The following is a 27,599-nucleotide window of genomic DNA, read 5'->3' on the forward strand; positions in this document are numbered from 1 at the left end:
GAAGCATTTAGAGGTTTGGGTCTGATTTCTGATTCAGTGGCTGCACCCCTGTCTACCACGTTGAATACCTAGAAATTTTCTTCAGAAATTTGTTCTGTCCCATTTTGAACAGTCAGCCTCCAAACACCTTGCAGCAATGAGTTCCATGAGTTAATTACATACTATACAAAACATTACAGGTTACTTTAAGTGATTCAACTACTCTAAGTAATAACTATGTGCAAGTGAACATCCAAAAGGAGGAGTAGCAGTCCTCTTGTTGCCCTGTGGGGTCAAGCCAACTGTCAAGATCTCAATATTGTGCTGTTAGACAGGAGGGTGTGACACAATTGCACATATACAAGCACACAAATCAATCAGGTGCATACACACACACACACACACACACACATACTACCAACTCAGGCACATACACATCCAAACTAGCCTAGGCACAAGCATACCTATAATGAATTCAAGCACATACACTATACACCCCAAAAGTTAGACAAAAATCAATTGTCTATACCGGCACACTCAGTACACATACACAGATCACTAATTTGTATATCATGCACACAATGACATATATATACACACACACTCACCAGTTCACACACATACAACCCACCTACACATACACACAAGTAAGTCCTAGCTTGGATGATATGATATATATGTGTGTGCTTGGGGTAGCTGGGATACTTGGGGGAAGGTTAAGATGAGAGAGAGGGAGTTAAAGTGTAGGGAGTGAAAGTTGCCAGAACTGGAATTAGAACCATTGGACTAGAGAAAAGCTGGCTGAGGTACTGAGGCTTGGGTTTGATTAAGATCAAGTGGCCCCAGGGTTACTTGAAGTCACTGGTACAAGGAGAAAAAAGCCTCGTGGCAAGGTGGAGACAGCCAGGAAAGAAAGAGACAGAAACTTGGGATCTCAGGGGAAAAGGCAGTGGGGATACGACAGTGGCAAAGAAACAGGGGGTTTGCAGGCAGAAAAGAGCTCAGGAAAGGTGTTGGAGGTGGCAGTGAGCTGAAAGCAGGAGAGGGAGAAATGAGACCAAAGTTAGAGGGGCGAGTAGCAGAGATTGGAGCAGGGCTGGACTGTAGTAAAACAAACCCAACTCAGGGGTCCAAATAACATTTTTATTAAACTGAAAACACACTACACAGCCCCATGAAATTTGAAATTATTGGTTCACACACACACACACACACACACACACACACACACACACACACACACTCACACAAGTACTCACAATGGCAGCAGGAGAAAGAGACTCAGTGGAAGGATTGGAGTCCAGGTAGGGAAGAGAAACAGAGTCCAAGTCCTTGGTTGAAGAGAGGGTGGGGGTGATAGCTACCTATCCAGGCTGGAAAGGGGTCTTTGTCCAGTAGGTGTTGTCCAGAGGGGGGTCACTGGCAGGGCCTCTGGGTGGATAGGTGGTGTGGTATGGTGCTAGTCCAGATGGAGAGGGCATCCCAAGGAGTCAGTCTTTACTACCCCTTTTTATGGGGCAGACTAACTCTGATCTCCTATGGGGTGGGCCTATCCAGGCAATGTCAGTCCTGTTCCATAGGGCTCCAAGTATTCTTACTGAGTATGTGCAGCCTTGGCACAATGGTGGGTTGCCTCATCTTTTGTTTCTTAAATGCTGAGGGTGGTTCCAAGGGCTGGATCATTGGTCCAGGTATTGTGTTGATGGTTCAGTCATTTAGAGGGAGCTATTTTTAAACCTACTGCCATTGTCTCTCAAGCACCCTCCTTCAACCCCATTCATTCAGGAACCAAGTTACATAGGAAGGGTAGTATGAGTCATAGGTTACACAACCGGACATGGGGATAAGATGGAGGCTTGACATTACAAGATGGAAATTTGACATGACTTATGCTAACTTACATATATAGGCCTAAAACAGTAATCACACAATATAAAAGTAGTAAAAAAATCAATTATTATACAAACATTTCATAGATTTCATAGATTTCATAGACATTAGGGCTGGAAGGGACCTCGGGAGATCATCGAGTCCAGCCCCCTGCCCAAAGGGCAGGAAGTCAGCTGGGGTCATAGGATCCCAGCAAGATAAGCATCCAATTTACTCTTGAAGGTGTTCAATGTAGGTGCTTGAACCACCTCCGCTGGCAGACTGTTCCAGACCTTGGGGGCTCGGACAGTAAAGAAATTCTTCCTTATGTCCAGTCTGAAACGGTCTTGCAGGAGTTTGTGACCGTTCGACCTCGTCATCCCTTGGGGCGCTCTGGTGAACAGATGTTCCCCCAGATCCTGGTGGTCACCCCTGATAAACTTATAGGTGGCCATCAGATCACCCCTGAGCCTACGCTTTTCCAGGCTAAAGAGTCCCGTGGCTCTCAGCCTGTCATCGTAAGATCTGTTTTCCTGACCTCTGATCATTCACGTGGCTCTCCTCTGGACTCTCTCAAGCTTCTCCACATCCTTTTTGAATTGTGGAGCCCAAAACTGGACGCAGTACTCCAGCTGCGGCCTCACCAAGGCCGAGTACAAGGGGAGAATGATATCCTGGGATTTGCTCGAGAAGCATCTATGGATGCATGCCAGCATTTTGGTCGCTTTACTAGCCGCAGCATCGCATTGCAGGCTCATGTTCATCTTGTGGTCAATGATGACCCCCACGTCTTTTTCTAACCAACGTAGCACTGCCGAGCCTATAAGGGTGCTGCAGGTTTTTCCTCCCAAGGTGGAGAACCTTGCATTTATCGGTGTTAAACACCATGAGGTTCTCATCCGCCCATTTGCTGAGCTTGTCCAGGTCAGCCTGGATCACCCACCTATCTTCTGGCATGGATGCCTTGCCCCAAAGTTTGGTGTCATTGGCGAACTTGGCCAGTCCACTCCTGACTCCAATGTCCACATCGTTAATGAAGATGTTGAACAGTATGGGTCCCAGGACAGAGCCTTGAGAGACCCCACTGGTCACAGGGCGCCACAATGAGTGACTGCCATCAATCACAACCCTCTGGGTCCGACCACGAAGCCTATTTCCCAGCCAGCGGATCGTGGTGGAGCCAAAGCCACAACTGGCCAGTTTGGCCAAGAGGTGATCATGGGATACCAGATCAAAAGCTTTTTTGAAGTCAAGATATATGACATCAATCTCTTCTCCCTCGTCCAGGTGATAGGTCACCTGGTCATAGAAGGAAATGAGATTGGTCAAACAAGACCTACCCGCAACAAACCCATGCTGGCTGTCCCTTAGAATGTTAGCCTGGGCCAGTCCCTCAAGGATGGCCTCCTTAATAAACTTTTCTAAGATCTTCCCCAGGATAGAAGTCAGGCTAATGGGCCTGTAGTTAGCCGGATCCACTCTCCTCCCTTTCTTGAAGATCGGCACCACATTGGCCTTCTTCCAGTCTTTGGGCACTACACCAGAGCACCAGGAGTTTTCAAAGATCTGTGCCAGGGGCTGGGCTATAACGCTCGCCAGCTCCTTGAGTACCCTGGGGTGCAGGTTGTCAGGGCCTGCTGACTTGAAGGTATCCAGCTTCTCAAGGTGTTCCTTCATGAGGTCAGCATTGACGGAGGGTAGGGGATGCCCCTCACCCAGATTTCCCTGTCCCATAGCAGGCATGGGCATCCCGTGTGTCTGGTGAAAGACTGACGCAAAGTACCTATTTAATAGGTTGGTTTTTCCTGGGCGTCAGTTGTCAGTTGCCCCATCTGGTTTAGCAGGGGTCCAACGTTGCCCTTGCTTTTCCTCCGGCTCCCCACATATCTGAAAAAGGACTTTTTGTTGTCCTTGATGCCTGAAGCTAGTTGGAGTTCAGTTGCAGCCTTGGCTTTCCTGGTTTGCTCCCTGCAGGACCAGACCAGCGTGGAGTAATCCTCCTTGGAGGTGAATCCCGTCCTCCATCCTTTGTAGGCTTTCCTTTTTAGCCACAGTACGTCTACTAGGTCTCTGGAGAGCCAGGGGGGCTGCTGTGCCTTCTTGCTGCCTTTCCTCCGTGTTGGAATAGATTTAGCTAGTGCACTGAGGATCGCTTCCTTGAGAAGCAACCACTCTTCTTGAACTCCCATCTCCCTGGGGTCATGGTCCCTGAGGGCCTGACCGACAAGCCTCTTGAGCTTGTCAAAGTCAGCTTTTCTGAAGTCAAGGACTTCTGTGTTGCTGACTGACTTGCCAGCTTTATGGCGGATGGTGAAGGTGATCAGCTCGTGGTCGCTGTCACCCAACTTCCCATCAATCACTAGGTCGCCGATTAGGTCGTCCCCCGTAGCCAGTACCAGGTCAAGCAGCGCTTTGCCTCTCATTGGCCCATAGACTTCTTGAGTCAGGTAGAGGTCATCCACGCATGAGAGAAAGCTTTGCGCCCGCTCAGATTTAGCTGAGTGATCTTCCCACGAGATGTCCGGGTAATTGAAGTCACCCATGACAACCAAGTTCCTGGAGCAAGCGGCCTCAGTCAGTTCCCGGGCGAACTCCTGGTCAAGCTTGGGACTTTGAGTGGGAGGTCTGTAGTAGACTCCCACCGTTGTGTACCCTGTGCCGAATTCCTCACGAATTTTTACCCAGAGGGTCTCTAGCTGTCAATGCCGGTCGCCAACATCAGCTTGCAGGGACATGTAGCTTTCCTTCACATAGAAAGCTACACCCCCACCCCTTTTGTCAACACGATCCCTCCTGTACAGGGTATAGCCCTCTATACCCGTGGTCCAGTCACGGGTGGAGTCCCACCAGGTCTCCGTTATCCCAATGACATCATATTTCTTTGCACTGAGCAGGAGGACGAGCTCGTCCTGCTTGTTGCCCAGGCTCCTGGCATTAGTGTACAGGCAGGCAAGTGTGCCCTTGGGGGCTCTTGCCTTGCCCACAGATTGTGTCAGGGCTGGGGCAGGGGTGGGCTCCCTTAAGTGCCCCTTTAAGTGCCTTGGTCCGCTGGCTTTGCAAGGGCCATTCAGCGGGCCAGCAGGGGCAGTAGTTATCACTTATAAAACAGTGGATATCTATATCAAAATAGCAGGGCACTTATTTGCAGAGTGAGAGAAAAATAAAACTTACTACCAAAAATAAAATGTTAAAGTCTATCCTACATCTTAGCTTACTTATACTTATCTGTAGGGAATAGAGAGGGAGAGAAAAAGTCAGAAATGGTTGGGGAAGGGGAGGGAATATATTTTAAAATAAATAAAAAAAGAAAAACTGGGGGTTTTCATAGTTTCATAGTTAGTAGTGTCAGAAGGGACCTGAGCAGATCATCAAGTCCGATCCCCTGCCATGGGCAGGAAAGAATGCTGGGGTCAAATGACCCCGGCTAGGTGATTATCTAGCCTCCTTTTGAAGTCCCCAGGGTAGGAGTGAGCACCATTTCATAGATTCATAGATTCATAGATGCTAGGGTCGGAAGGGACCTCAATAGATCATCGAGTCCGACCCCCTGCATAAGCAGGAAAGAGTGCTGGGCCTACATTACCCCAGCTAGATACACATCCAACCTTCTCTTGAATACCCCCAGGGTAGGGGAGAGCACCACCTCCCTTGGGAGCCCGTTCCAGAGCTTGGCCACTCGAACTGTGAAGAAGTTCCTCCTAATATCTAATCTAAATCTGCTCTCCTCCAGCTTGTGGCCATTATTTCTTGTAACCCCCGGGGGCGCCTTGGTGAATAAATACTCACCAATTCCCTTCTGTGCCCCCCTGATGAACTTATAGGCAGCCACCAGGTCGCCTCTCAACCTTCTCTTGCGGAGGCTGAAAAGGTCCAGTTTCTCTAATCTCTCCTCATAGGGCTTGGCCTGCAGGCCCTTAACCATACGAGTGGCCCTTCTCTGGACCCTCTCCAGGTTATCTGCATCTTTCTTGAAGTGCGGCGCCCAGAATTGCACGCAGTACTCCAGCTGCGGTCTGACCAGCGCCCGATAGAGGGGAAGTATCACCTCCTTGGACTTATTTGTCATGCATCTGCTGATGCACGATAAAGTGCCATTGGCTTTTCTGATGGTTTCGTCACACTGCCGACTCATGTTCATCTTGGAGTCTACTAGGACTCCAAGATCCCTTTCCACTTCCGTGCCACCCAGCAGGTCATTTCCTAGGCTGTAGGTGTGCTGGACATTTTTCCTCCCTAGATGCAGCACTTTGCATTTCTCCTTGTTGAACTGCATTCTGTTGTTTTCTGCCCACTTGTCTAACCTGTCCAGGTCTGCTTGCAGCTGTTCCCTGCCCTCCGGCGTGTCCACTTTGCCCCATAGCTTAGTGTCATCTGCAAACTTGGACAGAGTACATTTCACCCCCTCGTCCAAGTCGCTGATGAAGACATTAAAGAGTATCGGTCCAAGCACCGAGCCCTGCGGGACCCCACTGCCCACACTCTTCCAGGTCGAAACCGACCCATCCACCACAACTCTCTGGGTGCGACCCTCCAGCCAATTCTCCACCCACCGGACTGTGCAGTAATCCAAGTCACAGCCCCTTAACTTGTTCACCAGTATGGGGTGGGATACCGTGTCAAAGGCCTTCCTGAAGTCCAAGTATACGACATCCACCCCTCCTCCTGCGTCGAGGCATTTTGTGACCTGGTCATAAAAAGAGACTAGATTGGTCAGGCACGATCTACCTGCCACGAACCCGTGCTGGTTTCCCCTCAGCATAATTTGTCCTGCCAGGCTCTCACAAATGTGAGCCTTGATGATTTTCTCAAAGATTTTGCCAAGGATGGAGGTGAGACTGACTGGCCTATAGTTACCCGGGTCCTCCTTCCTCCCCTTCTTGAAAATGGGAACCACATTGGCCCTTTTCCAGTCCTCCGGGACTTGACCCGTGTGCCACGAGCGTTCAAATATTCCCGCCAGTGGCTCTGCAATGATGTCGGCCAGTGCCTTCAGTACCCTCGGATGGAGCTCATCCGGGCCTGCCGACTTAAAGGCATCCAGTTCCTCCAAGTGACCCTGCACCACCTCAGGGTCCACGCATGGAAGTCTGGTGCCTTGCTGCTGCCTCCCTACACTCCCAGTGAGAGACTTGTCATGCCTCTCACTTAGGAACACTGAGGCGAAGAACTCGTTGAGGAGTTCAGCCTTGTCCCCTCTGTCCGTCACCAATTGTTTCTGCCCATTTAGCAGGGGTCCTATTCCTCCCTGGGCCTTCCTTTTACTCCCTATATATCTAAAAAACAATTTCTTATTGTCTTTTACTTGGGTTGCCATCCTCAGCTCCATGGTAGCTTTGGCCTGTCTAACTGCCTCCCTACAAGCACGAGCAGAAGAGGTATATTCCTCTTTGGTGATCTCTCCCTGTTTCCACTTTTTATGTGCTCCCCTTTTGGCCCTTAGTCTCCCCAGGATTTCTCTGGTCAGCCAGGGAAGCCTCCTGGCCCCTTTCCCTCTTTTACCTCGCACGGGGATCGTCTCGCTTTGTGCGAGAAGGATAGCTTCCTTAAGGCACAGCCACCCTTCTTGGGCTCCCATCGTTTCAAAACTACTACTCTGCAGTGCATCCTTCACTAATCGCCTGAGTTTGCTGAAATCAGCTTTCCTAAAGTCCAGCACGTTCACCCTACTTACCCACTCGACGCCTTATGTTGAATTGTACTTTTAGGTGATCACTGTCCCCCAGATGGCTACCGATCTGTAGGTCCCCTACTATGTCATCCCCCGTTGCCAATACCAGATCCAGTAAGGCATTCCCCCTAGTGGGACCATGTACCTCCTGCGTCAGGTGGAGGTCCTGTACACAGGTTAGAAACCTGCGTGAGCGGTGGGACTTTGCTGTCTGTGTCTCCCAGCAGATGTCCGGGTAGTTTAGGTCCCCCATGACCACCGCCTCTTTAGCTTTTATGGTCTCTGAGAGTTGCCTCAGGAGCCCCAAATCTATTTCTTCCCCTTGATGTGGGGGTCTGTAGCAGACCCCTACCACCAAATCCTTTTCTCCTTGCCCCCCATGTAGCCTAACCCACAGTCCTTCTACTTCCTCATCCTTTGATTCTGTCTTGATGAGGGTTGATGTATATTGCTCCTTAACATAGAGCGCAACCCCTCCCCCCCTTTTCCCCACTCTGTCCTTTCTGAAGTTGATTCCAGATCCTAGCCACCCTGACTGTGAAGTGGTGCCTCCTGATATCTAGCCTTAAATCTACTCTCAGTCACCTTATGGCCATTATTCCTCGTTACTCCTAGTAGTGCTCAGGGGAACAGGGACTCTCCCATAGCCTTCTGGTCCCTCTTGGCCAGTTTGTAGATGGCCACCAGATCCCTTCTCTTGTAGAGGCTGAACAGGTTCAGGTCCTATAGCCTCTGCTCATATGGCCTGCCTTGCTGCCTCCTGGTCATGTGAGTGGCCCTCCTCCGGACCCTCTCGATGCTGGCCACATCCCTCCTGAAGTGCGGAGCCCAGAACTGGACACAGTACTCCAACTGCGGTCTGACCAGTGTTACATAGGGGGGAGGATCACCTCCTTGGACCTGCTCATGATTTATCTATGAATGCATGACAAGGTGCGGTTAGCCTTCCTGACCATGTCCCTGGATTGGCAGCCCATGTTCATTATGAAATCTATAATGACACCAAGATCCTTTTCTGCCTCTGTGCTGATGAGAAGGGAGTTTCCCAGCCTGTAGGTATGCTGCTGGTTCTTCCTCCCCAGGTGCAATACCTTGCACTTGTCAGTATTGAAATCCATCCTATTCTCATCCTCCCACCCCTATAACCTGTCTAGATCTAGTTGCAACCTGTTCCTCTCCTCTAGCATGGCCACTTGTCTCCAGATCTTAGTGTCATCCATGAATTTGAACAAGGTGCTTTTCACCCCCTCATCCAAGTCACTGATGAAGATGTTGAACAGTGCAGGCCCGAGGACCAAGCCCTGGGGGACCCCACTGCCCACATCCCTCCAGGTCGAAAAGACCTGTCCACCACCACTCTCTGGGTCTGGCCCTCCAGCCAATTTGTGACCCATCTGATTGTGTAGGCATCGACGCCACAGTTGCCTAATTTTTTTAATGAGAATGGGGTGAGAGACAGTGTCGAAGACCTTCCTAAAATCCAGAAAGACTACACGCACCACAACACCTGAATCCAAGGATTTTATGACCTGGTCATAGAAGGCAACCAGGTTGGTCTGACAGGACCTGCCTCAAATGAACCCATGTTGGTTGCCCTTAAGCATGATCTTCCCTGCTGGTGCCTCGCAGATGTGCTCCTGGATAATTTTCTCAAAAAACTCCCCAGGACCGAGGTAAGAATAATGGACCTATAGTTTCCTGGGTCCTCCTTCCTCCCTTTTTTGTAAATGGGGACAACATTGGCTCTTTTCCAGTCCTCCAGCAACTCACCAGAACACCATGAGTGCTCTTAAAGCTGCAATGACCTTTGCTAATTCCCTTAGCACTCTGGGGTGGAGATCATCAGGACCTGCTGATCTGAACACATCTAGTCCTACCAGAAGTTCCCTGACTAGGTCCTCACTGGCCCTGGGCTTGGCAGCACCTCCCCTGGGACCATAGGGGATCCCGGTGTGGGGGATGCCCCAACCCTTGCTGAAAAAGATGGAGGCAAAGAAATTGTTAAAGAGGTTAGCCTTGTCATCTGATGTGACCACCAGATTTCCTAGTGTATCCTGCAGAAGCCCTACATTACCCGGCACCTTCTTTTTACCAACTATGTATTTAAAAAAGGGCTTCTTGTTATCCTTGATCCGGGTCACTAGTCCCAGTTCCATCTCCACCTTAGCCTTCCTAACAGCCCCCGCTACAGTCTTGAGCAATGGAGGTATAGTTCTCCTTGGTGATGGCCCCTCCCTTCCATTGGGTGTACACCTCCTTTTTAGCTTTGAGATGTTCATGGATGCTTTTGGTGAGCCATGGGGGCTTTTGAGCACTTCAGCCTCCTTTGATTTGCATGGGGATTGTCACCCTTTGGGCTTGGAGGATCAGCTCCTTAAGGAACAACCACTCTTCCTGGACTCCCAACTCCCCTCCCCTCCAGGACCTCAGTGTCTCCCCAGCTAGTCTCCTTACCTCATTGAAATCTGCCATCCTGAAGTCTAGGGCTGTTGCCTTGCTGCAGGCCTTTGACACCCAGCGCTGGAGGGTGAATTAGGGTAGGCAATGATCACTTCACCCAGGTGGTCGAGAACCCGGAGTCCACTCGCAGTCCAAACCCTCCCTGGCCAGTTCAGTCTAGTCTACTGATGGGGCTGGCCATGCCCCTGCCACTGTAGCAGCCAGTGGAGAACAGCAGGTCTGTGCTGGTGGGACAGGGGAGGGAGGGGGGAAATCAACTTCTTTCCTGCTCCCTTCTGGGGCCCGCATCTGGCCAGACCCTTGCCCTTGCCTGTCCCTGCCTGTTCCTCCTTTCACTAGGGAGCAGAGGGGTCAGGCCAGTCCTGCTCTGCTGGAGCAGAGAACCAAGCCCAGAGAGCATGCTGGGATGCTGGAAGAGTCTGGTTTAACTTAAACCAGGAAGGGGTCTGGGATAGACATTGCAGAAACAGGTTTGAGTTCAATCGGTTAAGTCTGATACTACATTCAACCAGGTTTATCTCGAACCAGTTTTGGCCATTTTGAAACTGGTTTATGTGCATTGAAATTATGTTCTGTTACAGGTTTAAACCAGTTTCTGGTCATTTAGACCAGTTTATGTGTAATGTCTGTTCCTAGCCTAAATTAATCTAAGAAAAGGAAGAAAGAAAGGAAAGCAACAAGATAAGGACAGAATAAGGACACTAGACTTCAGAAAAATATACTTTCAAAGACTCAGGGAGCTGGTGAGCTGGATATCATGGAAGGAAATTATGACAGGAAAAGTTCTCCAGAGACATGGTTGTACCTTAAATAGTTCATATTAGAGGTGCAAGAGCAGTATGTCTTGGTGTGAAGAAAGGCTAGGAAATTCAGCAAGAGAATGGCCTGGCTAAAGAGTAAACTTTTCAATTAATTAAAGCTCGGAATCTTGCAAAAAATGGAAACTAAGTAAACATTACCAGGGATTAATATACAAGAGTTGCATAGGTATACAGAGAGAAAATCAGGAAGGCCAAGGAACAAATTGAACTGCAACTAATAAGTACTGTAAAAGGGAACAAAAGGGTAGAAGTAAGAGAAGGGAAGACCAAGAAGATATTGGTCCCTTAGTGAATGAGGAAGGCAATCTAAAAACAGATAATATGAAGATGGCTGGAGTTTTTAATCCCTTTTTTTACTTCATTCTTCAAGAATAAGGTCAACTTTCAGATATTGAACACAGTTGATGGTATGGATAAGAGAGAAAATAATTAGCTTAGAATAAGAGAATAGCGTTACTTAAAGATATGTGGTCATGTCAGCATAGATGGATTATATATATCCTAGAGTACTCAACGTATTGTCTGAGGTACTTGCAGAGCTATTGTTGAATACTTATGCAGACCAAGTAAGGTACTGGATAGGAACTGGTAAAGGGAATCTTTAAGAAAGGGAAACAAGAATGAACTAGTAAATTACAGATTGACCTCAATACCTGGAAGGACTATGGACCATGTCGTCCAGGAATCTGTTTCTAAGCACCCAGGTGTTACTAATATAATCAACATGGATCTGTCAAGAGATATTCATGCTTGACCAATCAGATTTCATTTTACAACAAAGAAAATCCAACCTAATTTCCTTTTATGATGGAGGCTTTGTAGAAGAGGGAAAGGAGTTAATGTGATATAATATGACTTCAGCAAAGCTTTTGGCAATATTTTCCATAGCATTCTCTTCAGTCTAGGAAGTAAGGTACTATAACAGCATAACTGGTTGTGTCATCATACTCAAAGACAGTGTCTAATTTGGAGGGGGTATCAAGCTGGGTTCACTAGGGGTCTGCCCTGGGTCCAACACTGTTAAATATAATCATTAATGATTTGTAAGATTGGATTTAGCAAATTCACAAGTGATACCAAAATGGGTGGAATTGCAGACACTTTGGAGGATACAATTAGGTTTCAGAATGACCCTGATAAACTGGGAAAATGGTCTAAATTTAATCAAATTCAAGTCAATAAAATGAAGTGCAAAGCCCTGCATTTGGGATGGAACAATCTAATGAATAAATACAGATTGAGGAAATACTGGCTATGCTTCAGTGTTTCAGAAAAGGATCATGGGATTATAGTGGACCTTAAATTGAATATGAGCCAACAGTTTGTTCTTGTTGCAAAAAGATAAATAATTTACTGAGTTGTAATTAGAATCTTCAAATACCTGAAGGGTGGTTATATAGAGGATGGTGGCAGACTAAACCTTTTTGGCTGCAAGGGCCAGGACATGAAATAGCAGTCTTAAATTACAGTAAAAAAAAATTAGTTTGGATATTAGGACTATGAGGGTGGTTAAGATTTGGAATTGATGACGTCCAGAGATTGTAGAATCTCCATCCATGGAAGTTTTTAAGAGCAGGTTAGATAAACTCTTCTCTGGAATGGTTTATATAGGAATGATCCTGCCTTGAGGGGGTTGAACTAGATAACCTAAGGAGGTCCCTTCTGATTTTTCTGTAATTCTATAAATCTACCCTTGAAGTAGCTTTGAAGATAACTCAGAGTTGGGAAAGACACACCTCGTAACTGCTCCCAAACTTTTGAAATCCTAAGTAGAGAGCAGCACCAAAGGATCCACTCCAGATTTTGGACAGCATCCAGTTTGTGTCAGCATAAGACTTCTATAGTGCTAATAAGTGATGTGTTCTCTAAGTGTCAATGTATTTTAAATGAACGGCTTTTTTCATCTATCTATTTTATATAAGATGCATTATTCCTGGGCTCTTTGGAATCTGAGACACCACCGTAATGTGTGGGTATGAAAAATAAACATATTTCCTACGATTGGTTAAGTATGAAACACTCCTACTTGAGCACACAGCATTACAGACCCAAAATGAGAGGCAACGGGTTATACAGGATGATTTTTTTTGTCAACTTCTTTCTTGTTTTCAAATGCTTCTTCTTTCACTCTTGTGGCCTATAGCTGTACAAATGGGTAAGTGGCTCCTTCAGATCTGATGCCAACATCAGTCTACAAATTGGCAGATGGTGCCATGAGACTAGGCAGTTAGTTGGCAATTCCCCCCACCCCCTGCCCTGCAACCAATTTAGCTTCTCAAGTTGGCATAGATCCTGCCATTCTGAGCCAATGCCCAAACTAGGCCTTCTAGCGTGTGACTCAATATGCTACTGCTTAGCCTTAGTACAGCTAATCATGCATTCTTTCAAAATTGATGTGAATTAATTAGGCACTGTGGGCGGGGTACAGAGGGGAGAGAGTGTATGGCCTTAATGAGTGAAACACAGCAGAAACATTTTGCCCTCCCAGTCTGCCAGTGGTTAGGAGCTGCCATTTGTTTACTCTTATAAAACCTTTCCAGTGAGTAGGACCAGGTTTGGGCTGTTGTACTCTGATCAAGATACAACTTATTTGTTTTGTTAATTGGCACTAACTTACTGAATCTTTTTTTTCCATCCTGGCAGAGATCAATTCTCTTGGCAACATTATGCACCCCACGAAAAGGGGAAAATGGAAAAGAAGATGGCCATATTACTGCAATTAGCTTTCACTGAAGAAATATACGCTGGATTTAAGACAAGCTGGTTGGCTGAGTTCTAGGGAAACTTCACCAGGAAGTGTTGCTGTGTCAATGGGAAAACACTGTAACTATGGATACTGGGGATTACTAAAATATAATTCAGCTACATAAAGGCTTAAGCAAAATGAAACAAATCACTTCCCTTCCAAAACTTTAGCTATCAAGCTCACAGCGTTAGGCCAAAAACAGAAACTATTTCAAATGATAGAATGACGGGCTCGTAAATTTTAACACAAAATTTTCCAGCATGAAGGTCTCTTTTTTGGTGTTGTGTTTCTCCTGAGGGACTCTGTGTGTACAATGGGATGTTTTCTCATGGATTTTGAGCTGCTTTTCAGACACTACACAAGGTCTGCTTCCCCTCTGGTGTCCCAGAGTTACATTTCAAGATGCCAGCAGACGCCATGTAAGCAATAAAACTTGAAGTGGCAGCTATACAGAAATATTTTTAGAAGATTTTAACTACAGAGGAGGCAGAAGAGAATAACTTTTCTGTTTCTATTTTTTAAGTGGTAAGCAGCTCACTGGGGATATCCCATTATATATCAGCACATTCCAAAGAGTTCTATTTTTGAATATGGGAGCATTGGCTGGGATTCACCACTCACAGTGGTCAGCTTGTTTCTACTTTACATAAGAATATTAAAATGTTTTGTCTAGTAAGTAGTATAAAAAGCAATCAGACATTCCTCCCTGAAAGTCTCCCTGGCCCTGTAATTCTTTCCTAACTCAATGAAATCTTGCAGAACTTCAGGATAAAGTTTACAAAACATAATGTACACACAGGTGAGTCTTATTCTCCTCTCGCTTATTAGAGTTTTACACCAATGTAATTGCACTGTAGGATGATTTGTCCCAGCATAAGCAAAAAGAGAATCAACAGCTATATATTTTTTTCCCATAGAGAATGTAGTCACAAAGTTTCTTTGTTCTCTCTGCTTGTTACCCTGCAGTCTTCTCCCTACTTTTCCTGTGGGTTTAAAGAATAGGATTAAATTTCATATTAAGAAACTGTACAGCATTTACCAGAGTTTTCTCTGGGTCCAAAATCTAAACTGTGGCATAGAAAGACTTGAACACAACAAATTAGAAACACATTAGAAACAATGTTGACCATTTTGAGAATAGTAATTTAATTATTTTTATATTTGGGGATACCACACGGTTGGTGGTGTCAACTAAAATCTTACCCCTGTGACTCTTTAAAATGAATTTCCTAAATAACACATCTCCAAGATCTTCTTGGCAAGAGGGAGTAAAGTGGACTGCAAGGAACATGTATGTTTTCTAATTTGACCACAAGAAAGAAATTAGCTAGATATTCCAAAAGGAAAAAATGTTTAACTAGAAGGAAAGCAACAGAAAGCTAAGCCAGGAAGCTGAATCATAAAATAAATGTGTCCAGATACCATGGTTGAAAAACACTGCAGCAGTACTAGACGTGAAGGCAAATCTTATTTTTGTGATGAACCACACATTCATAAAAGAAGAAAAAAATCTGAAATGTTCATAATCAAAATGATATTAAATGCACTGGCAAACACGTTGTTAGATCTAACATCAGAGTTAAGATAAAAATGTGACACTTTGGCACATCTTTGAGTGAGGGCAAATACATCATGCCATCTCAGCGGTATCACTGGTGGGATTTTAATAAATCTTTCTTGTAAACTGTGCTGAAAGGGAGTAGTCAGTGATAGTCCAACCCTTATTATTTCTATTATTTTTATTTTTTAAAAATACTTCATTTTCAGGCCTCCTTTTTACAAAAAACAAAAATAAAATAAAATAATCTTTTGTTGATCATATTTAAACCATATCTAAACTGTACTAATCCACTAGAGGTCAATTTTCTCCCAAAATTATACATTTATATTATTTTTAATTTGTTTTCTGGATGGCTGCTTGCAGAATTTGGAAGCATTTGACATACAGGAGAAACAAGGAAGCATTCAACATAATGCAAAATTTCAAATCATACTACAGTAACAGCTGCCTTAACTGGCACCTTACAAGCCGGCATGCTCTATTAACCAGCATGCCAGCTTGTAAGGTAAAAGTGAAACTGGAAGTGCCCACCATGGCACTTTCGGTTTTGTTGAGGCCTCACTGCCCGGTGAAACCTTATCACACATTAATTTGATCAGCTTTATTCACACTTCACAGAAAAGTGTGTTTTGTCTCCAGCGCAAAGTTGGCTATTTTCAAGGCAACACAAGAGCCAAAGTTATAGTGTAGTGATGCTCAACTAGGGTACCACACCAACCTGGGATGCAATGAAATCTTCTTAAGGGTACTGTGGGGTGCTGCACAATATTAGCAATGATAATCTCATTGATTTGCTGTTTGTGCATTTTCTGGATTTCAAGGGAACAGCTCAGCTCTTTAGAGTTACAAATGCTCTTAATGCTTTGCTGATGGGTTAATGAAAACAAAATCTCCGAAAAATAAGACAGGTTGAAAGCTAATGAAAAGTGGCATCTGTGAGCCTAATGGTATTAGTGTAGTATTCTAAAATACTGAAGTGGTTTTTTCGTTTGTTTTTTTAAACCTAAAGACCAAGTAGCTTTGAAGTGAACTTGGTGGGCATATTGGGTGCTGTCATGATGCGACGTGCTATGGCAATGTAGCTATTACAGGGGTCTACATGTGATCAACAGCTACATCGCCATAGCAGTATGATTCCCCATTTTAGCACGCCACTATGGAGATGTAGTGGTGAATTCTAACCATGCACCATGTGCATGGCGCAGTACGGGCAGTTACTGTTCTATACTTTAGTATGGTAGGACCTTTTGGAAGTACTACATGGAAGTGGCAACATGTAGATGCGTCCATTTTGCTTAAATAGCTGCGTATGCAAAAACACCTATCCAGATCACATACCTTTTTAACTGAAGTGATAGGTGAGTTATCCGTAACTTCGCACAGGGATTTGGGCCAGCTGTTAATCAGAACCCATGATCTTAGCCTATAAAATTTCAATATGTAATAAGTACTAGCAAGCCCAGTATTTCACTGTACATGGGCTTTATTGCTCAACACATATCACAAACACATTTCACATGAGAATTCCAGAAGCACATAGAAATATAGTGATAAATAGTAAGCCTTATTTCTGTTAGTGAAAATAGAATTGTTTTACCATTTCAGCAGTAGTCTTTCTACTCTACAGAAAAACTATTATACAGTCTGTGCCACAGTAGACTATATAATATGCATCAAGAAACCCATTTACAAGCATATAATTATAAAATAACATATCCATAGAAGAAGTCTCTTCTTAATCCCCCTCAGGGATTGTTTTAATGCCATAAAATATGTCAGTTTATATTAAAGAACACTGTCTCTTGTACAGAACCTTGGGGTATTGTACTGATAACCTTTTGCCCTGGTTAAAATTGATTATTTATTCCTACTAACCATTTCTTAGTTAACTTCTAATCTAAAACAGTATTTTTCTCTCACCTCAGGAGTGTGAGTTTCTTAGTTCTGCAAGAAAATCCAGGATATTACAATGAACTTCCTGGTTACTTGAAAACAAGAAAAAATGTCTTTTATGTGAAAATCTGAATTATCACTAAACCAAAAATAAGGATCATAAGTAAATAATAAAAAGGAAGGTACTCATCCCTGATCTGATCATGAATTATACCTTATATTGTATAGTGACTTGTTTTTCTGGGTAGCCCGATTAACACCGCAGTCTTTCTTTCCATTTGAGTGTATAAGACTGACAGCCCTAGAAGCAAAGTTCTTTTTCCACACAACTGGTATGGTCTAGGCAATGGCATCATGGGCTTCCTCACAAGGCTCAACTAGATGTCCACTAGCCTGAGATGTGGGAACTGATTTTAGAGAAGAGCATATAGTACTGGCTTTGTTGATAGGCAGACTGTTGATTGCTTTGTTGAAGTTTCAAACACAAGTGCTAACATTTCCAAATGTGATGGTGTCCCCTTTGCTCTGGATACTTGTCTACTATAAACTAGATGACAGTCAAAGTTTTGATAATTCAATTTAAAAAAATCAAAGCATAAAAGCAATTATGCATAAAACAATAGCTATTTTATCAAGTAGGCTGATTCTCTGATAAACATAATGAAACAATTCAATATTTTAATTATAAAATAATTAAGAAAAAATTGCTTCACAATGTACAAAACCATTAAATATCTATTGGGTATCTATCTTGCTGCTGAGCCTCAGATAAACAATGGAAAGATTAGCAAGAACACATTACCATGCTTGGAGATATTTCATATGATATTTGACAATCTATAGGGTCTACGTCTCCATCCCTATAAATAAGATATACAATTTAATGGGTCTCTTTATCTTACAGATCATAGCAAATCTATGAGAACATCACTTAACCTCCTCCATCCATCTTTCACCTGCCATGTTCTTGCAGCCATGAATAAACTGAAATTATAATTCTTTGTATTTCATATTATGAATATTCATTTTCACACTGTACATGTTAAATGTTGCCCCATCCATGTCAGTTTTGGAACTGATAAATATATTTAAAAGACTAATTTCTAGAGGGTCTGTAACTTCCAAACATCCGGGGATATGTAAAAAGTTGTGAAACCAAATGACTGTGAGCTATTACCCATATACTTTAGCTGTAAATTTTTGAAGTCAGATACATATTAGGAATGTCATGCTAATATTCTCTTGTTCTCCCCCATGAAACTCCCCCAGCCAATCTACATGGCAGGTGTCATATGATATGTTTTGCGAGAGCCATTGTGCCACTGATTACAGCAAAATTATAACAGAGCAGTTGATCATCAAATGGCTTTCTAATAAGTTCCAGGCCTGGGCAGTCCAACCTCTGAGTGACCAGGGTTGGCAGGTGTGCTGGGGCATAATGTTGTGCATTAGCTTCCTGACAGCATTGCAAGTACCCCCATGACATGCCACACTATTTTGTAGTGGGCAGTTGCATGTTGTGCCATCTTACCCTGACTTACCCTCAGAAGTGAGGGAGGCAGTGGAAGCTGGGGGGAGGGACCCAGAGACTGATGGCAGCAGCAAGACAGTAGGGCCTATAAATTAACCAAATGTGGCCCATGGGCCACCGTTTGGACAGCCGTGTTTAGCCCATTGATATAAAGATTCAACCCTTCATACTCCTTAATTCCTCTTGATCTGCTTGATACTGAAGTCAAAGAGTTTACTTCTTCTATTCTGTCTCTCATTTCATTAGGGATTTTAGCATTAGAGGGATGGATTCTCTGCTGGTGCAAATTGGCATACTTCTACTGACTTCAGTGGCAATTCACATAAGTTGTGTATCTGGCCTATAAAGAAATATACCTGGCTGGGTATTTGAATTAGCCTATTACATTTAGCATTTTAGGTTTTCTTACGATGACTTTTGAAGAGAATTTCTCTTGTAAGAAATGGTGGCATCTTTTAAAATTCAGACCTGTTTATATTTATAGCACAGTCAAAAACCAAAAAAAAAAAAAAAAAAGTTTGAGAGGTTGTTGTCAGCTTTCAAGAAAAACTGGAAGCAGGACATATGTGAAATATCTTGAGAGAGACTTTTCCATGTGATTTCCAGCCCAGCTGTCAAATCCAAAGTCTGCATAAACTTTGAGTGTACCTTTGGGTTTATGTATTGTTAATTCAAGCCAAACCCAAGCTCAAATCCTTTGGAAGGCCATTCATCATGATATATTTATTTTGCAATGTATTGCTGTTATATATTTCCAACAAGTAACACTAATATTTGTTATGTTGTATGATAGATGTGCCACAGCTGAGGTGGTATCCAAACACAGAACAAAAAGATGAACTCTGTCTCAAAGAACTTACAATTTAAGACAGGAGACAAAAAAAAATCAGACCAAATAGCAAATAAACAAAATGAAAAAGCATGGCTCATGGCATAACATGAGAGTGACTGTTATGTTTTGCAGATCATTATAATGGTCCCATCTGCTTTTAAAATTTATTAAAAACTATATTTTCACTCTATTACTCTGTTCACCACCATACTTACATGTTATGCTCCTTTCCTTCATCCCCTCTCTGTCCTGACTATTTAGATTGGAGGTTCCTCTGACTGGAGCCTACCTACCACTCCATTTTTGTTAGGTGCTAAGGTTTTCTACTGGCTTCTAGGCACTAATATGATAATAATAAACAAAAAAGATTCATTTATGGAGTGGCAGAGAAGAGAGGTTTCAACTGTAATATGCAATGCCAATTTTCCTCTAAAATACTTACAGACTGTAGGCTTGCAGTTGTCTGTGCAGTGTTCAGATTATTGCAACAGACAATGTAAAGCACAACTTGTTTGGAAGAAGTTTTGTATCTATCCACAGTTCTGTTTATTTCAGGGAGGCATATGGGCCCAACAGTATGGATCAGATTGTAGGACTGAATGTATATGTGTGCTCAGGAAAGAAATAAGATTTTCATGTATGTTTATACATTTTGTCTTCTTTTATAATGAGTGGGCTGCTACTTCTCATGCATATGGTTCTTCATTTTTTATTGTGCTTGGTATCGGGGGGGAGGGAGCTGGGGGTTGTTTGGTTCCTTTGATATTTTTATTAACCACCTTCAGTGAGAGTGGGGTGAAAGTAGGACATCCTGAGCTTGATATACTGTATATATATCATGATATGTACATGTTCATTGATAAGATTGTTATACATTTTATGTATCAATCATTACTTTTAATCATGCGAGAAGTCTTTCTGTCTTCAAACAGATTGCCCTTGTTCTTGAAATAAAATAAGTTTTTGAAAGTGATTTGCTGGACCAGTACCAAATGATGCAGATCCTTGCAGGAATAAATTCTACAAAAAGTATACATATAGTTACTGTACTGGTATTTAGCTATGTTCTAGTTCTCCTACAAAACCTACATAGAAAGGCAACATCAAAGCTGTGGATATGTTATATATTTTATATCTTCCAAAGCCCCAGCTTGACTGCAAGCCTGGAAAACTGTTTTTAGTGTTTTACAGATTCCCATTAGAAGGCATCTTCTCCATTTTCCAAAGCAGACCTTTGTTGTTGTACCCTAACATAGCACTGAAATCAAAAGGAATCTGCATGGATGCAAGTCTACTGCCAACAATCCTTATATTTTAAGTGTTGTTATAATACTTAAAGAATGCACAGGTGTTAGGTGCCTAAATAGAACCAAAATCACATTTTTTTAAATCACAGGGCCTCTTTCATTAAAAATACATTGTATATAAAGAGGTTGTAAGAATATAATATATGTCACCAGCCCTGACATAGTGGGGATCACAGAAACGTGGTGGGACTCATCGCATGACTGGGCAGTGAGTGTCAAGGGCTATAGGCTATACAGGAGGGACAGGATAGGAAGGAAAGGTGGAGAAGTAGCACTCTACATCAAGGAGGAATATACTTCCTCATTAATTAGCAAGGGGGTAGAGGGGGGGCACTCTGAGGTGCTCTGGGTTAGAGTAAAAGGCAGTCCAGGGGATAGAGACTTAACGGTGGGAGTCTACTATAGACCTCCCAACCAGGGAGAAGAGCTCGACCAGGAATTCTTAGGTCAGCTCGCAGAGGCAGTGAGGGCTAAGGATGTGGTCATCATGGGGGACCTGAACTTCCCAGACATCTGCTGGGAAGAGCAGTCAGCCAAGTCTGATCGCTCACGTCGGTTCTTAGCCAGAGTGCAGGACCTCCATCTAACCCAGGAGGTGCACAGCCCCACCAGGGGAGACGCCTTGTTGGACCTGGTGCTGGCCACGGGTGATGACCTGGTGAGGGGGCTGCGGGTGATGGGCCACCTGGGAGACAGTGATCATCGCTTGCTGGAATTCACCATCCAGAGTAAGGTGGCAAAGGGCTGCAGCAAGGCAACAGCCCTAGACTTTAGGAGGGCTGACTTCAACAAGCTAAGGAGGATCGTTGGGGAAGCGCTGAGGACCCAGAGGGGAAGGGAACCAGATGTCGAAGGTGAGTGGTTGCTCCTTAAGGAGACGATCCTCCATGCCCAAAGGGAGGTAATCCCAACAAGGGTCAAAGGGAGCAGGAGGGCACATAAACCCCCATGGCTCACTAGGAGCATCCAGGAATGTCTCCTTGCTAAAAGGGAGGCATACACCCAATGGAGGGATGGGGTCATCACCAAGAAGGACTATGTTACAGTCGCCCGAGGATGTAGGGGGGCAGTCAGGAAGGCCAAGGCAGAGATGGAGATAGGACTAGCTTCCTGGATTAAGGACAATAAGAAGTCCTTCTTCAAATACATAGGGGGTAAAAAGAGGGTCCCGGGTAATGTGGGGCCCCTGCAGGACACGATGGGCAACTTAGTCGTCACGCCAGATGACAAAGCTAACATATTTAATGATTTCTTTGCCTCTGTCTTCCTAAGTAGGGACCAGTTCAGCCACCTCCCTGCTGGGCCCCCCTCGGGCCCCGGGAGAGACACGCCTGGGCCAGGGGTTAGCGAGGAGTTAGTTAGGGTACTTCTGGAGAGGCTGGATGTGTTCAAGTCTGCTGGTCCGGACGATCTTCACCCTAGGGTTCTACAGGAACTGGCCGAGGTCATTGCAGAACCCCTGGCGCGGCTCTATGAGCACTCGTGGTGCTCTGGTGAGGTGCCGGAGGACTGGAAGAGGGCCAATGTGGTCCCTATCTTCAAAAAGGGAAAAAAAGAGGACCCGGGAAATTATAGGCCAGTTAGTCTTACCTCAATCCCGGGTAAGCTCTTTGAAAAAATTATCCTGGCACACATCCAGGAGGGCCTTGCGGGGGAATGCATGCCCAGGGGCAACCAACATGGGTTCATCAGTGGCAGGTCTTGTCAGACCAACCTGGTAGCCTTTTACGATCAGGTCACCAAATCATTAGACGCAGGGGTTGCTGTGGATGTAGTCTTTCTGGACTTCCGGAAGGCTTTCGACACTGTCTCTCACCCTGTCCTCATCAAAAAGCTGGGAGACTGTGGTGTCGATGCCCACACAGTCAAATGGGTCGCCAACTGGTTGGAGGGCCGCATCCAGAGGGTGGTAGTGGATGGGTTCTTCTCGACCTGGAAGGACGTGGGCAGTGGGGTTCCGCAGGGCTCGGTCCTCGGGCCCGCACTGTTCAACATCTTCATCAGTGACTTGGATGAGGGGGTAGAAAGCACCCTGTTCAAGTTTGCTGATGACACTAAGATGTGGGGGGATGTGGGTGCACTAGAAGGGTGCAATAGGCTACAAGCTGACCTTGACAGGTTGCAACGGTGGGCGGATGAGAATAGGATGGGGTTTAACACTGATAAGTGCAAGGTGTTGCACATGAGGAGGAAGAACCGGCACCACACTTACACGTTGGGGAACTCCCCTCTTGCCAGCACGGAGACGGAAAAGGATCTTGGAGTTGTCATTGACTCCACGATGAACATGGGCCGGCAGTGTGGGGAGGCAGTCAAGAAGGCCAACCGTACCCTGTCATGCATCCACAGATGCATCTCGAGCAGGTCCAGGGAGGTAATCCTCCCCCTCTATGCGGCACTGGTCAGGCCGCAGCTGGAGTACTGCGTCCAGTTCTGGGCGCCACACTTCAAGAGGGACGTGGACGATATGGAAAGAGTTCAGAGGAGGGCCACTCGTATGATCAGGGGTCAGCAGGGCAGGCCTTATGAGGAGAGGCTACGGGACCTGAACCTGTTTAGCCTCCACAAGAGAAGGTTAAGGGGGGACCTTGTGGCCTGCTACAAACTGGTCAGGGGGGATCAGCAGGTATTGGGGGAGTCCCTGTTCCCCCGTGCGCTCCCAGGAGTGACCAGGAATAACGGTCACAAGCTGGCGGAGGGTAAGTTTAGATTAGATATTAGGAGGCGCTACTTCACAGTCAGGGCGGCTAGGGCCTGGAACCGGCTTCCAGGGGAAGTGGTGCAGGCTCCTAGCCTGGGGATTTTTAAAAGGAAGTTAGATGAGCACCTTGCCGGGGTCATCTGACCCCGGTGCTCTTTCCTGCCAAGGCAGGGGGTCGGACTAGATGATCTACCTAGGTCCCTTCTGACTCTAGCTACTATGAAACTATGAAACTATGAAACTATAAGTAATAATCATGTCATCTTGGTAATACCCCAAAGTCCCAATTAACAATAAGGGAGCTGTGTTCAGCATGGTATAACGTCGGAAAACATGAAGCCTCAGATGTGTAGCAGAGGAACTCCATGCCGTGGGCTTAGCCAGTGTACAGATCAGCACTAGTTGTTGTGCTGCCAGAGCTAGCAGCACAGCCAGCCACCAACTGCAACAGCAGCTATTTTTGCATTACACCTCCTCCCCCCACCAAAGGCAGTGCCCAGGGCTGTGGGCCTGGTTGCTCCTCCTCAGTTATGTTCTTGTGATTCCTCCCCAATGCATCTAACTTAACTATAGAAACAAGAGAAGCTATTAACCATGGAATGCCTTTCTGCTAATGGCATTACCTTATGTATCAGAGACATCTCATTGTGAACATTTTCGCTTGTTGTTTCTGTCATCCTTGCAGACGGAGAACAAAATCCAGCACAAATGGACATTTTTTAAATGTTGATTTGACTGTGTTCTTTAGATGAGAGTTTAAGTTATTTATCTCTAGTGATAACTCTGTGCTACATTTTTATGTTCTGCAGAGTTCTGACCAAGAAAAGGTGAGATATTTAACTCACTCACAGGTACCAAGGAACTCAGCAATGATAAAAATGCACACAAATCCCAAGTAAGCTCATGTTTCAAGTTGCAGGTCAAAAAAGTTAAAAAAAAGAAAAAAAAAGGTACTGAAGTTAAGTTCTTTTCAGTACTAATCATACTATGGGCAACGAATTAGCCAGTGGCCCATAAATAATGCCTTGTCCAGATACACACTTCCAAATCTATGCAGTAAGAAAAAAAGAAAAGACTCACTAAAATACTAGTTACTAGTTTGCATCTTTTGTGAATGTTACCTCTATATGAGTTACAGTGTTGTGAAAATACCTAAGGATGTCCTTCAAAGGATTTTAATATTAAAGACTGTGTGTAGATGAAATGAAAGGCATATGCCCACTGCACTTTAAAGTGGGTTAAATGCTTTTGCACCGCTTTAATGGTGTTCGTGTTTGCACACATCAGCAGCGTATTGCCCAGTAATTCCAGCTGCTGTAGTAATTTCGGCAGCATAATGCGCCTTAAATGACTTGGGGCGCAGCAAACTAAAACTCCTTTGAGAGGTTTTAGTTTGCTGCCCTACAGCTGCGGAGTGAAGCACCAGGCTCCATGCAGCTCAGGGGCTCTGCAGGAAGTCTGTGCAGACAGCCTGACAGCAGCCTGAGAAAGCAGGCTCCAACTAAGAAAAAAAAGTGGTGAACCTAATCTTTCCCCTCTGCCCAGAGCCTGGCTGCCTGCCTGAGCTAAGCGAGGGGTCAGTGCTTCACTCTGTGTCTGGGGTGGATGCCCCCCAGGACTACCTGAGTTGGGAGCCTGTTGGCAGGTGCCACCCAGGGAGGGGGCACTATGTTTTTAAAAACCTACACATGCACCAAAGTGATAAAAAAGGCACAGATGAGCACTGGAGTACTTGATGTAGACCATAGTCCCAATGTTAGGGGTCTCTGCCACTAAGGTTATTGTATACCTATATTTTGAAAGTTTTACAAAAGAGATAATGACTAGAATTTCAGATATTTTTAGTGGAACAAACTAAAGGCAGGTGAGCCTGCCAGCCCAGGGCTGCTTTGATGGGGCTCTTCCACATGCTGTGGAATGGCTGGCTGGGACACAAAGGTACTTCGTCATAAGGCTAGATAGAAGGGGCTTTGGTTAGCCTTCTGGCTAGCCCTGCACTAAAGCACCCTTTGCCCCAGCCATCCAGGGCAGTGTCTACACATGTGCTGCTGCACATGAAAAAACTCTGAGATAAGTCCTAACTTGCTGTACAGTTTATTAGTTTCCTATATCCTAACAGGGTAGATATAGATGATGAAAAGTTTACTGTGCATTTAATTAGTGGACTGTGCAGTAAACATCTTGTGTAGACGTGCCCTTTGTTAAGCAAACTGCACCAAGTCAGCAAAACAAAACATTAATTTATCATCCAAAATTACAAGTATTCCTTTTCCACACAATTAGATGCTGTTTTCCAGCTCATAAGAACTTCAGTAGGTTCCTTCCAGAACACACAAATGGGCTGCCATATAGACACAAATGGACTCCCTTCTCAAACATGACCCTCTGTTTTTGCATTATGACAATACATTCAACAAACAGGATGCATTCCTGTGTTTTGTCTTTCTGCCTGCAATGATCTTTTTGAACAATACATTCAGCTCTTTGTTATTCATGGGGGTTTTTTCTACAAACAAATGACATGAAATCCCAGAATAGTATTGAAGCCTTATGAAAGTAAGAAGACAAAACCTAGCAGATATTGTAGGGCTTCCAAGATTTTGGCCAGTCTTGTTTCTAGACTACTAAAATAAGAAAAGAAAACAAAAAACAGATACATATAAACCTCAAACAATTGCTATTCTTTATTTTGACATTAGTTACAGTAGTGATAGTTCATCCTGAATTTGCCAATAAGTGCTGTTTAACACCAAGTAGAATTAATGTTAAATATGCATACATACATGCATACATATATACATACATACATATATGAATTTTACTGCATAGACTAGTGTATACACAAATATATATACACATACATATGAATGTGTGTGTGTGTGTGTGTGTGTATATACATCTATATATATATATATGTATGTATGTATGTATGCGTATATATACATATGTACAGCAGACTCTTTCTCCATTTGGGGTGATCCTGGACAAGTGTTCCATGAGTTGATGTTGATGTTACATTTTTTCAAGTTGGCCTTGAGGACGTCCTTAAAGCGATTTCTGTGCCCTCCTCTTAAGTGTATGCCTTGACTGAGCTGAGACAGTAAAACCTGCTTTGGAAGTTCTGAGTGGGACATCAAGATGATGTGGCTGGCCCAGCAAAGCTGATGTTGGATGATCATTGCCTCAATGCTCATGGTAAAATGCTCTGGAGAAGCAAGGCTATCTCTCTGATATGCTACTAGTAAGTGGATCAGGAAAAAAAGGCAAGATGCGTTGTCCAGAAATGTATGATTCTGTTTTTTGATTGTAACTACATAAATGGAAGCTATCTAAATTAGCTTTTGCATCAGATCCAGAATAAGACAGAACAAGAAATTTGGGCCTAGCACAGCAAGACCTGGATTCATATGATTGCAACAAATGTCAAACTTTCTCGCTTGTCAAGAAAAGCTTGAAAATATTAACATAAATCATGCACTGATATCTGACTGAAGCTGCAAATTAACTGAACTTTTGCATTGACTGTGAACAATGTCTTAAATCTAAGATCCACCATTTTGAAAAGAGCACTATTCTGACCTCAAAAAAAGCATTTGGGTACCAAGAGGGGAGAAAAATGTAGTGGCTAAATCCCAACTACCAAAGGAGTTAAATTCCTGTACGGGGCATACTATCTGGGGCATCTCATTGCTGCCAATTTTTCCTCACTACCTGCTATGTCCCTGAGGTGGGTCATGACTCATGACACTTGCCATTCTGGCAAGTGGCCTTATGAAAGTAAGAAGACAAAACCGAGCAGATTTTGTAGGGCTTCCAAGATTTTGGCCAGTCTTGTTTCTAGACTACTAAAATAAGAAAAGAAAACAAAAAACAGATACATATAAACCATGTTCCCCTGTTACCGAATAAAAACAAGGGTTGTTTTATAGTGCAGGATGAGAGCTGAGAACCACATTAATGTGTTTGAATTTTTGAAGAATTTCAAACTAGATGTGTAATGAATTTCGTTTAATTGGTTAAACATAATTTTTTCTCCCTGTTCCTGTTCCTATCAAGTCATGTCTTCCCACGATCCAAGTGGTTGTAAAATGTTTGTTGACATGAAGTCACTTCCCAATGTCTGAGACCTCTTGTGATGAGTTGTAATCAGCAAAATGTCAAAATAAAATGGAGAAAGCAATAGGTAAATTCTCCTGCAAGATATACCCTTGAAGCTGTTTGAGCACCTCAG

The sequence above is a fragment of the Crocodylus siamensis genome, chromosome 2, assembly GCF_052110815.1.
Source record: "Crocodylus siamensis isolate JL-2025a chromosome 2, ASM5211081v1, whole genome shotgun sequence".
Lineage (NCBI taxonomy): Eukaryota > Metazoa > Chordata > Crocodylia > Crocodylidae > Crocodylus > Crocodylus siamensis.